The 12,445-nt window shown below is 46.3% G+C and overlaps 1 long non-coding RNA gene across 1 annotated transcript; it reads right to left on the bottom strand.

Annotated features, from left to right (window-relative positions):
* Positions 1-2,367: 2,367 nt before the first annotated feature.
* LOC131481230 (uncharacterized) lies at positions 2,368-12,328 on the bottom strand. The gene is made up of 3 exons (XR_009246149.1): positions 12,121-12,328; positions 11,763-11,856; positions 2,368-2,520 (listed from the first exon to the last, which is right to left on the bottom strand). It is a non-coding gene; the product is annotated as an uncharacterized LOC131481230 (long non-coding RNA).
* Between the last annotated feature and the right edge of the window lie 117 nt (positions 12,329-12,445).

Genomic DNA, 12,445 nt, shown 5'->3' with positions numbered 1-12,445 from the left:
GAGCCTGTCACCTTGTATTGATTCAGTACCCTCTGTTACATGCTATAGACTGTCTGCAGAGGTGACCATCTAGAAAACTGGCTGTGCCTGCTTCCCTTCCTCCCCACCACTGACTCAGGACTCATCTGCCTTGTCAAGCATTGCCAGAGGCTGCCTTCCAGCCCTTCTGTATTTTTCTCTCCCAACTGGGTAAGCATTTCAGGCCTGAAACTAGTAAAAAAGAACTTGAGAGAGAATGATTTCCTCTTAATGCTCCTAATCTCCAAGAAATGCAAAACAGTTAACAAGAGGAAGAAAAATATATTTACCTGAATAGAAAGAAACGTGATTACATTAAAAATAATTAGATCCCAGCATTTGGCTGTCACTTGTTTTTTTAAAGATTTATTTGTTTTTATTCAAAAGGCAGAGAGAAGGAAATAGAGGGAAAGCTCTTCTACCCACTAGTTTACTCTCCAAATGGCCACAATGGCTGGATCTGAGCCAATCTGAAGCCAGGAACCAGGAGCTTTTTCCAGATCTCCCATGTATGTACAGGGTCCCAAGGCCTTGGGTCATCCTCTGTTGCTTTCTCAGGCGACAAGCAGGTGGCTGAATGAGAAGTAGAGCAACCAGCACATGAACAAGTGCCCATATGAGATGCCGGTACTTGAAGGTGGAGGATTAGTCAACAAAGCCATGGTGCCAGCCCCAATGCATACCACCTTTTTGATAAAATTGTTGGGAATGTGGGCACTGTTGTAACCTCCACTGCACTCCATGATGCTTCAGTATGAGGCTTCTCTAACCCCTCAGCCTGCCTTTGGCCAAGAGGGGAACCTAAATAATTCCTACAGTGTGTCCTGAGATCAAGCTGTGGCTACCATGGCATTTTTCTATGAACAACATAGCTGAGTGACCAAGTAAAGAGAGGGAAAAAGATCATAGGTCAGCAGAGGCCTTTGCACAGTAACCGCTGACTTCCTGTCACTGCCAATGAGCCCCAGTGGTACTGAGATGATTTCTCCTCCTTTCCTGTCATCGTAATTGCTAAGGTGTAATTGTGTTTCTCATTTTTGTCCAACTATCTTTGGCTTTAATTTTATGCTTCAGGTGTCTGTCTTTTGTCCTGTCACTGTTCCAACTTGACACTCTTCATGCCTGTCCTTATCTGTCTGCATTTGACATGATCAGTGGAATGGCTGGGGATGTCCAAATCTCCATGGAAGTTTGTAGAATGTGCTGGCCACAGGAACCAGCCTCAGGGCCATTCCCTCTCTGCCCGTGTGGTTTTGCTGTGTATAGGAACATGGCTCAGCTGTGCAAATGGCTCGTCTGTTAATGCCAAATAATGCCCAAAGTTTTGGGTGGTCTTGGTAGAACATCAGTAGAAAAAATGACATATGTTGGAAAGAACTTTGCGTGTATTTTTGATTCAGCCATAAATATGCAAGACTCCAGAATACTGCCATGCTTGACGGCTGCTCTGTCTAGCCTTTTGTTTTCAATCATGGTCTGAAATTGCTGCAGTTTTGTCCACAGAATTTCAGAATAAAAGTGGGTATTGCCCTGGTATTAAGGTTCTCTGGGGAGAGAGAACTAACGGGGGAAAAATAGATAGACAGGTACAAATATAAATAGACATATAAATAGAGAGGTGGTTTTAGAGAGATAAATAGACCTTATTTATTATTGGGAATTGTCTCACATGATTATGAAGTCCAGTAAGTCCTAAATCAGCCAAGCCCATGGCCAAAGTTCAAGTCTGAAGGCTGCTAGGCTGCAACAGCTACAACAGCCAGAGCTGGGCCAGGCTGAGGTCAGCAGCTAAAAGCTCAGTCTCAAGTCTCCATGCAGGTAGCAGAGGGTTAATCATGTGGGTCACTGTCTACTGCCTCTGAAGGTGCACAGTTGCAGATTTGAGAATGGAGTCAGAACTTAAAACTAAGCTCAGATATGCAATGTAGGCATCCTAAGTGACACTGTAATCACTGGATCAAGCGCCTGCCCCAGACTTAGTTATTTTATGGATTTATCATAATAACCCAGTAGTACAAGACATTGTGTAGAGTTTGTGTAGAGTTCTTAAAAAAACTTCAGGGTAGGGCTGGCTTGTGGCACCAGTCCCACATCAGCACCTGTTCAAGTTCCAACTACTCCACCTCCAATCTAGCTTCCTGCTTAGTGTCCCTGGGAAGGCAGCTGGATCCTATGACCAGCATGGGAGATCTGGATGAAATATGTACTTTCCATGAACTTTTTGAAAATCTCTCTCATGCATGGATTTAAAAGTTTTTTTGCATTGAAACACCTGACTTTTAATTCCATTTTCAACAAATTTTCGAACTATCTTGGGTCTATCTCATAAGCCATCTTTGAAATACAGTGAACAATCCTTCCCGTTTTCTGTTTGAGGGAACAAATGTCTCAAAATTTGACGGAGAAGCAGCCGGCTGCATTTGTCAGAAAGCCAAGCATGACTGCAAGTCTTCTGATTGCCTGTCTCCATTCTGTCATTGAGTTTTCTGGGAAACATTTGGCCTGAAAAAAAAAATCTATTTTAGAAAGGAAGCCCAGACATTTAGAGAAACAAAGCTGAATCCTTTTGGGCCTGAAATTTGGTTTGTGATAGAAGGTTTTGGAGAGCATGTTTATGTGTAGGACAGAGACATGTGTGTAATGCAGTTTGAGGCTAACTAAGGTAGACGTTGAATAGCATGCCTAGCAGAAGTGTCCTGATTTATTTTGTGAACAAGGCCCACTTACTAAGATGAGTTGGCCAAGCTCATAGAATAGACAGCATCGGCTTTCTTTTTTGTTAGTACCAGGGTTGTTTATTTTGTTTTGTTTTTCAATAATTTATTTATTTATTTGAAAATCAGCATTACCAGGAGAGGAGAGATAGGAAGAGTGAGAGCTTCCATTTGCTGATTCACTCTCAAATGGCCATGAGGCCTAGGGCTGTCATCAGGGTCTCCCATATGAATGCAGGGGCCTAACTGCTTAGGCTATCCTCTGCAACTTTCTTTTCTTTTTTTTTTTTTTTTTTAAGATTTATTTATTTTTATTGGAAAGGTGGATATACAGAGAGGAAGAGAGGCAGAGAGGAAGATCTTCCTCCCAATGAGAGTTCACTCCTCAAGCGGCCGCAATGGCTGGAGCTAAGCCAATCCAAAGCCAGGTGCCAGGAGCTGTCCTGGGTCTCCTATTTGGGTGCAGGGTCCCAAGGCTTTGGGCCATCCTTGACCGCTTTCCCAGGCCACAAGCAGGGAACTGGATGGGAAGCAGGGCTGGGATTAGAACCGGCGTCCATATAGGATCCTGGCGCACTCAAGGCGAGGACTTTAACCACTATGCCGCTGGGCCAGGCCCTATCCTCTGCAGCTTTCACAGGCACATTAGTAGGGAGCTAGATCAAAGTGGAGCAACCAGGTCTTGAACCAGCACACATAAGAGATGTCAGCGCTACAGGCAGCAGCTTTATGTGGTACGCCATGGCAATGGCTACAAGCACAACGATTTTTAAGACCCATTCCATTTTCAACTGTTACTGCTAGTAAGTAATGTTAATCTGAAAGTCTTCTACAAACCAAGGAATCTCCTGAACATTTCCCACTGACCACATTTCCACAATGACCCAAATGAGATAAGGGGAAAGGAGACTGAGGCACAACAAATGAAGACTTGCCTGGAGGTTACAACGCCACAAGGGGGAAAACTGTCATTTTAATCTTGAGCAGTTTGACCCCAGAAACCGTAGGCTCTCCTACAGGACACCTCTTCCTCTTCTTTATGTGTGTGTTCTGGTAGTGGTATCCTTGGAGGTTTCTGTTTAACAAGCTTTGAGCATGGTGGAAACAAAGAGTAATTTGCTTAGTGGGAATACAAACTTTCCAATACATTTCTTTTTTTAAATTTTTATTCATTTTATTACAGCCAGATATACACAGAGGAGGAGAGACGGAGAGGAAGATCTTCCGTCCGATGATTCACTCCCCAAGTGAGACGCAACGGGCCAGTGTGCCGATCCGAACCCGGGAACCAGGAACCTCTTCCAGGTCTCCCACGCGGGTGCAGAGTCCCAATGCATTGGGCCATCCTCGACTGCTTTCCCAGGCCACAAGCAGGGAGCTGGATGGGAAGTGGAGCTGCCAGGATTAGAACCGGCGCCCATATGGGATCCCGGGGCTTTGAAGGCGAGGACTTTAGCCGCTAGGCCATGTCGCCGGGCCCTCCAATACATTTCTAATGAAAGATTGTAAACCTGCTCATTAAGGAAAATGAAGAAAAGTCTAAACCACTCTCAGTCCCACAACCCAACCCAATCTCTATTTACATTTCCATAACGTAGCTTTCAATCCAGTTTTATTTTATTTTTTAAGATTTATTCTTTAATTTTATTGGAGAGCCAGATATACAGAGAGGAGAGACAGAGAGGAAGAACTTCCGTCCGATGATTCACTCCCCAAGTGACCGCAACGGCCAATGCTAGCCGATCCGAAGCCAGGAGCCAGGAACTTCTTCCAGGTCTCCCACACGGGTACAGAGTCCCAAGACTTTGGGCTGTCCTCAACTGCTTTCCCAGGCCTCCGAGATTAGAACCGGTGACCATATGGGATCCTGGCACGTTCAAGGCGAGGACTTTAGCCACTAGGCCATGCCGCAGGGCCCTCAATCCACTTTTTATGCTAAGATATTTTTCACAGCATTGTAGTCACATGTAACCAAACATTTACAATTGTACACCATGTGTATGTAGTTCTATGGCTAGCACTGTATGGGTTATAAAGACCTATGGCACAGAAATATAAAGAAGCCAAGAGAGTTACCTTTTTTAAAAATATATTTATTATTTATTTGAAAGAATTACAGAGAGAGAGAGCAAGACCTTCGATCTTCTGGTTCATTCTCCAAACAACCACAATGGCTGGGGCTAGGCCAGGCTGGAGCCAACAGCCCAGAGCTGCTTCTACATATGGCTGCAGGGGCCCAAGCACTTGGGCCATATTGTGACGCTTCCCCATGTATATTTGCAGGGAGCTGGATCTGAAGTGGAGCAGTCAGTGGAGGATGCTCGCATCACCAGTGGCAGCTTAACCGTTTGAACCACAACACTGGCCCCCACATCTTCTAACATTGATGGAGAAGGAGGAAAATGTCAGGAAAAGTCATATGGCCAGGACAGGTGCCATGGTCTAGTGGCTAAAGTCCTCACCTTGAATGCACCAGGATCCCATATGGATGCCAGTTCTAATCCCGACAGCCCCACTTCCCATCCAGCTCCCTGCCTGTGGTCTGGAAAAGTAGTCAAGGATGGCCCAAAATCTTGGGACCCTGTACCCATGTGGGGGACCTGGAGGAAGTTCCTGGCTCCTGGCTTTGGATTGGCGCAGCTCTGACTGTTGCGGTCACCTGCAGAATGAACCATCGAACAGAAGATCTTCCTCTCTGTCTCACCTCCTCTTTCTATATATCTGGCTTTGCAATAAATATAAATAAATCTTTAAAAAAAAAAGCCATGTGGCCGAGAAGGCAGCAGATATGGATCCGAGTTGTCAAGTGAAGGGTGACCAAAGATGCATTTCAGATAGGGAGAAGGCGGGGAGTTCCCCTTGAGAGTGAGAACAGAGGAATGCCACAGTTTAGGAAGATAGTATTTTCTCTTATCTGCCATAGATTATAGAGGAAGGAGAGAGGGAAAGCGGCTGCCATCTTGTCTACATGTAAATGGTATCAGTGACAATGACAGCCACTGTGGTTTGTATGTGGTCTCTCTCCCAAAGTCTGTGTGCTGGGAACGTGGTTCCCAACATAACAGTACTGGAAGGAGGTGGGAGCTGGGGTGATGAGGTCATGGGGCACTGCCCTTACACATAGACTGATATGTTTTTCAAGAGACCAGATTGGTTACTGCAAGAGTGAGCCGTCAGGCCCGGCGGCGTGGCCTAGTGGCTAAAGTCCTCGCCTTGAAAGCCCCGGGATCCCATATGGGCACCGGTTCTAATCCCGGCAGCTCCACTTCCCATCCAGCTCCCTGCTTGTGGCCTGGGAAAGCAGTCGAGGACGGCCCAATGCATTGGGACACTGCACCCATGTGGGAGACCCGGAAGAGGTTCCTGGTTCCCGGCTTCGAATCAGCCCGTTGTGGCTCACTTGGGGAGTGAAACATCGGACGGAAGATCTTCCTCTCCGTCTCTCCTCCTCTGTGTATATCTGGCTGTACTAAAATGAATAAATCTTTAAAAAAAAAAAAAAAAGAGTGAGCTGTTATAAAGGGAGGCCAACTCCCTGGCCTCTAGTGCAGATGCTCCTCCGCACGTGCCTGCATCACTGGAGCTTTTCCTCTGTGGGCTGGCAGTCTTGGGTCCTCAGCAGAAGCCCACAGATGCTCTTGGGTTTACACAGCTGTGAAGTGAACAAACTTTTTTTTAAAAGACTTATTTATTTTTATTGCAAAGTCACATATATAGAGAGAACAGGAGAGACAGAGAAGAAGAGCTTCCATCCAATGATTCACTCCCCAAGTGACCACAACGACCAGAGCTATGCTGATCTGAAGCCAGGAGCCAGGAGCTCTTCTGTGTCTCCCACACATGTGCAGGGTCCGAAGGCTTTGGGCCGTCCTTAATTGCTATCTCAGGCCACAATCAGGGAGCTGGATGGGAAGCGGAGCTGCCGGGATTAGAACCGGCACTCATATGGGATCTTGGCGCATTCAAGGTGAGGATTTTAGCCGCCAGGCCATGGCACCGGGCCCTGAACAAACTTCTTACAGCAATGGAAAATGGACTAAGACAACAAGTGAAAAAAATGAACTTCTAGTTAAGGAGGAAGCCAGAGTTCTCCATGCTGCTGACTGGCAGTGAGGCATGGGAGTGGCATCAGCAGCACCAGGACATGAGTGAGGGTGGAGCAGGAGAACGAGGACACTCCACAGCTGAGGTAACGGCAATAAGAGGGCCAGAGAAGGGCAGAGTCCTTTATAAGCAGTGAGGAGGCTTAATGCCCCGAACATGGGAGGAACTCGTCAAACTCAATCTCTCTTTCTCCCTCCCTCTCTCTCTCTCTCACACACACACACACACACACACACGCACACGCACCCTAGTTAGAAATGGGCAAAGGACCCAGATAGATATTTTTCCAAAGAAGACCTACAAATGGAGAACAGGAATATGAAAAGGTGCTCAATAGCATTCATCATCAGTGGAATGCAAATCAAAACCACAATGGACTGTCAGGATGGCCATTGCCAAAAAGCCTAAAGATAACAAGAGTTGGTGAGAGAGAAGGAGACCCTTCTACACTGCTGGTGAGGCAGCCAATACAGAAAACCACTGTACATTTCTCCAATAAGTAAGTAAATAAAAGTAGAACCACCATATGACCCAGCATTTTCCTTCTGGATGTACAATCCAAGGAAATAAAATCAGGGTCTCCGAGAAGTATCTGTACTTCCGTGTTCATCACAGCTTATTCACAACTGCCAAGATCTGCACCCAACCTTAGTGTCTGTGGATGGATGAGAGAAATTGTTGAAGTATCACGCTGCACCCCATGCATAGAGACACTTACTGATCACTAATACAGGGTTTTGGAGGCTATTTGAGAAGATGGAAATGCTAACTCAGCTGCTTTGCCCATCATATACTGAAGACATGTATTCTCAATCAAACGAACTTTAGAAAAGAAACGGAGGAATCGGAAAAATGGAGAAGGAAGCCTCCTCATTTGGCACAGAGCAGCAAGCATGGGACAGCCAACTTGGGGGGATGTCTGCTGGGGACACTGAACTAGGACAGCAAGGAGGCTGCCACACCGGTGGCCATATCATCACATCTGAAGTAGCCAAGTCCTCCTAGGAGTGAGCAGGTGGAAGTGGAGGGTGATAGACACACGTGGACACTTAGAGTGCTGACTGCCATCACTCTTGTTACCCTGGCTCCATCTGTGAGCTGGGGCCAGTTCTTAACAACTGCGTGCCCCAGGTCAGCAACAGCTGTGTTCCATCACAGGAACTGACTTGCTGTTAGCATTGGGGGTGGAGGGGAGGTTCCTTTATTGCTTTCTTGAGGGCAGTGTGGTTGATCCCCTTCTAGCTTCCACAGTGCATAAGTCACTTTCCTCCGTGAGCTCTTTTTCCTCAGTCTTATGTTAACCTGGTGAAGTAAGGCCCAGTGTCAGTGTTGATGTTTTACAAAGGAGGGCGCCAAGGTGCAGGGAGGAGTAATGTGCTGAAGATCACCTAGGCAGTCAGCCCCAGAGCTCCAGGCAGCTCTAGATGACCTGTTCAGCGCGTGCTTTTTATTGCACTTTGGTGCCTCCCTTTTCGGCAATGCTCACAGGGTGTGGATCAAGCTGTATCTCTTTCAAAGCGATTCTAGCGAGTGTCCTAGGAGTCTTACTGGTGTCCAGCAAAGAAGCAAGTATTGGCTTTCTGACCTTTTTTTCTTCAATTTAAAATCCAACTTCAGAGGCATAGTGTTGCGGGACAGCGGATTGAACTGCTGGTGAAGCCTGCAGCCAAGTGCTGGTTCCCATCCCTGCTCTGTCTCTCAGGCTGCTGGAGCCTAGCTCTTGAGGAACAGGAATTTTCAAGAGGGCTGTGGAAGAAGCATAGGTCCTACCAGCGCAGCACGGCCGCTTCTCACAGCCATGGTCATGTGCAGAGGAGACAGGACATGCTGTTTCATCAAGTATTACAGAAATCATAATGGGAATTCAGCATTGAGCTTAACAGGCCATGGTTTTCACTTGTAGGCCAAATAAATGATTCTACCTTTTCTGTCGCCGAGCCTTTACAAAATAATTTATTTTAGGGCCCGGCACAGTGGTTTAGCGGCTAAAATCCTCACCTTGAACGCACCGGGAACCTATATGGTCCCAGTTCTAGTCCTGGGGCCTCCACTTCCTATCCAGCTCCCTACCTGTGGCCTGGGAAAGCAGTCAAGGATGGCCCAAGGTCTTGGGACCCCGTACTCGCATGGGACCCTGGAGGAGGTTCCTGGATCCTGGCTTCAGATCGGTACAGCACCAGCCATTGTGGTCACTTGGGGAGTGAAATATAGGACGGAAGATCTTCCTCTCTCCTCCTTTCTCTACATATGACTTTGCAATAAAAATAAAATAAATCCAAAAAAAAAATTATTTTAGCTTTTCCCTTTACCTCCCCCTCTACCGCAGATACAGGAAAAAAAATGTGGAAATAATAGTCTTATTCCTGTAGCTCTTGAACCTTTGTGCCCTAATTAACTCTGCAAGCATTGTCAAAAATAAAGGAAAAAAATGAAAAAAAAAAGGAAAAAATTATTTTACTCTTATATACTTTATTTTTATATGATGGCTACCACAGTAACCGGAGAAGGGCGGAGTTTGCCTCTAACCAAACCCAGAACGGATGGTAGAATTCTGGTGGGCCCCTCAGGCTGTGAGACCACTGTTGCACCAATGAGGGGCACAAACCCATATCCCCCCCCACCCAATAAGGGTCGAGGTGCCCCCCCATTGGTTTCCACGTCAAGGAGAGTTTAAAAAGCCCCTTCCCTGTCTCTTCCGCGCTCTTCTTCCTCTGCAGCCCACTCCTTCATGTCTGTCTGCTGCACAGGGAAGGGAAGCCTATGACTATGGTTCCCTGAAATAAAGGCCATCTAAATTCTTTTCATATATTCAGCTGAGTTATTCTTTCCCTGGTGGTCGGCGAATCTAACATTTTGCCAAGCGGTGAATCTAATATTATATTTTGTTTATATTATTTACATTTGTTTTTATTCATTTTATTATTTTTATTTTAGTTACTTTATTTTTAAATTTTATAGTGCTTTAATTTTATATTCCGTCTTTTAATTTTTGCATTATATTTTTAATTTTTACTTTAAAAAAAGATTTATTTATTTTTATCGGAAAGGCAGATTTACAGAGGGGAGAGACAGAAAGATCTTCCATCTGCTGGTTCACTCTCCAAGTGGCCACGATGGCTAGAGCTGAGCTGATTTTAAGCTGGGAGCCAGGAGCTGAGTCTCCCATGTGGGTGCAGGGTCCCATGCTTTGGGGCCATCCTCTGCTGCTTTCCCAGGCCGCAAGCAGGGAGCTGGATGGGAAGTTGAGTAACCAGGACATGAATCAGCACTCGTGTGGGATAACAGCACTTGAGGGGGAGGGTTAGCCAATGGAGTCAATGCAGCGGGCTCTAGTTTTCACATATTTTGCTTACATTATTTACATTTCCGTTTAATTTTTTATTATTTTATTTATTTTTCTCTTATTTACATTATATTTTATTTTTAATTTATATGATAGTCCAAAGCTTGCTGGGCCCACTAAGTAAGAAGTTCAACAAATAAAAAGCAAAGATCATAATGGACCAGAAAAATAGGCCAGGTCTGTGAGCAGTAATATAGGAAAGATGTGCAACCTCACTCACCTACCTGCACCTGCTTTGCCTTCCATTTCTTGTAGTTTCGTTACCCAGCTGGTCCTATGGTGTCATCAGCTCACGTTCTAAGGGCTGACTTGTCCTAGGAGCAGTGTCTTCCCACAGCCTGCTTGTGGCTGAGATAGATCAACAGGGCAGATCATTGGGGAGCTGACCTTGGATCTACAGGATTGCTCAGCTCCCACGGGTACAATCCTGTGCTTGTCCACAGAAAAATACACTAGAAATAAGGTAAAACGCGGTGACGTAGGGGCTAAAGTTCTCGCCTTAAACGTGTGGGATCGCATATGGGTGCCGGTTCTAATCCTGGCAGCCCCACTTCCCATCCAGCTCCATTTGTGGCCTGAGAAAGCAGTGGAGGATGGCCCAAAGTTCTTGTACCCGCGTGGGAGACCAGGATGAAGCTCTTGGCTCCTGGCTTTGGACTGGCTCAACTCCAGCTATTGTGGCTGCTTGGGGACGGAGGATCTTCCTCTGTCTCTCCTCCTCTCTGTATATCTGATTTTCCAGTAAAAAATAAAATAAATCTTTAAAAATAAAATAAACAAAAAGATGGGATATACCCCAAATAGCATTAAAAAAACAAAGAAGAAGAAAAATACACTAGAAATTCAAGCCTTACATCTTGTCCATCCTAAGAGACGGTTTTGGTGCAATGATGAGGAAACAAACAAGCAGAGGGAAGGTACCTGCTGAAGCAAACACAGGGCAAGAAGGGGAGTGGTCTTCACTCAGCGGCCGTCAGCATACTGACCTTGGACTACACTACTAGAGCAGGACCTGGGAGACCCACTCTGCAGTTCCTACCTACCTGTGTATCTCACGACAGCCAAAAGCTATCCTGTTAGCATTGCACCCCCACAGCCTCCCACTCGGTCAAAGCATATATGGACAACTATGAAGACAACTATTATTTTAAAAAGAAAAAGGTGCTGACGAGGATATGGAAAAATTGGTATACTTGTGCATTGCCGGTAGGAGAGTAAAATGGCATACCTGCTATGGACAATCTTATGACAATTTCTCAAAAGCTTGCATATAGGATGGCTGCAGGATCCAGCAAAGGAAGTGCCAGGTAGAGCTATTCACAACACCCGTTAATTAGGTAGAGGTAAACCAGATGCCCCCTAAGGGATGGCCAGAGAAACAAAAAGTGTTGTGAGATATTAACTGGAGGAGATTTCACACTCCGGGATTTCATATTCACAGCCCCTCACACATGAACCCACTTAATCCCAATAACCTAAAAAGGGGAATAGCATTTCTTCCCATTTCACAGATGGGAAAACCAAGGCACACAGAGGGGAAAGTTACACGCTCCTTAGACCATGGACCAGGGACTCCCACTTACACACTCTGTGGTCTTGTGGTCCACGTTCCTCATCATGACACTCCGAAACGCTCAAGTCCAAGACAGCCACTTGGCCTGGAGCGGACCTCCCGGCCTGGAATGGAGAATGGAAACTGAGGGCAAACGTATTCCTTGATTATTATCCTGCTCTTCTACTCCAGCAAGGTGGGCTGGAGTCCGGAGAGCTAACTGATGGAGCCGGAATAAGAGGGGCTGCGGGTTTAAGGTCAAATTTTTTGAATCGAAGGAGTTTCCCTCCAATTCTGTAGCAGCCCCTTGGTGACGAATCTGCTGCCTATCCCACGGGTATTGCTATCGCCCGATTTTCCAGGGCACCCAAGCAGGCGAGACGAAATACCATGATAGTAATCTTGAGCGACGTCGGATCCTCTACCAATCTTTTTTCCTAGTCATTCTGAAGAAAACCCCAAGACGAATCTGCAACTCCGGACTGGCAGCCAGGGGGCGGGCTAAGCAGCCACCATTTTTGTTTTGCGGCCGTGCGCTCTCAGAGCATCTTGACTACCAGGACCCCCACGGGGGAGGTGGAGCCTATCAGAGCGCGGGGCGGGGTCTCAGCGACGTGATGATTCAAACGGACTAATGATCTGTGCGCATCTGGCATAAGTCGCCAATGAGCGGGCGGGGCTGGGCGGAGCGCCCAAACCCCACTGGGTTTGGTT

Source organism: Ochotona princeps, chromosome 10 (assembly GCF_030435755.1).
Source record: "Ochotona princeps isolate mOchPri1 chromosome 10, mOchPri1.hap1, whole genome shotgun sequence".
NCBI classification, from domain to species: Eukaryota; Metazoa; Chordata; class Mammalia; order Lagomorpha; family Ochotonidae; genus Ochotona; species Ochotona princeps.
Note: the sequence above shows the minus strand (reverse complement) of the source record. Positions and strands in the feature narration are given on the sequence as shown.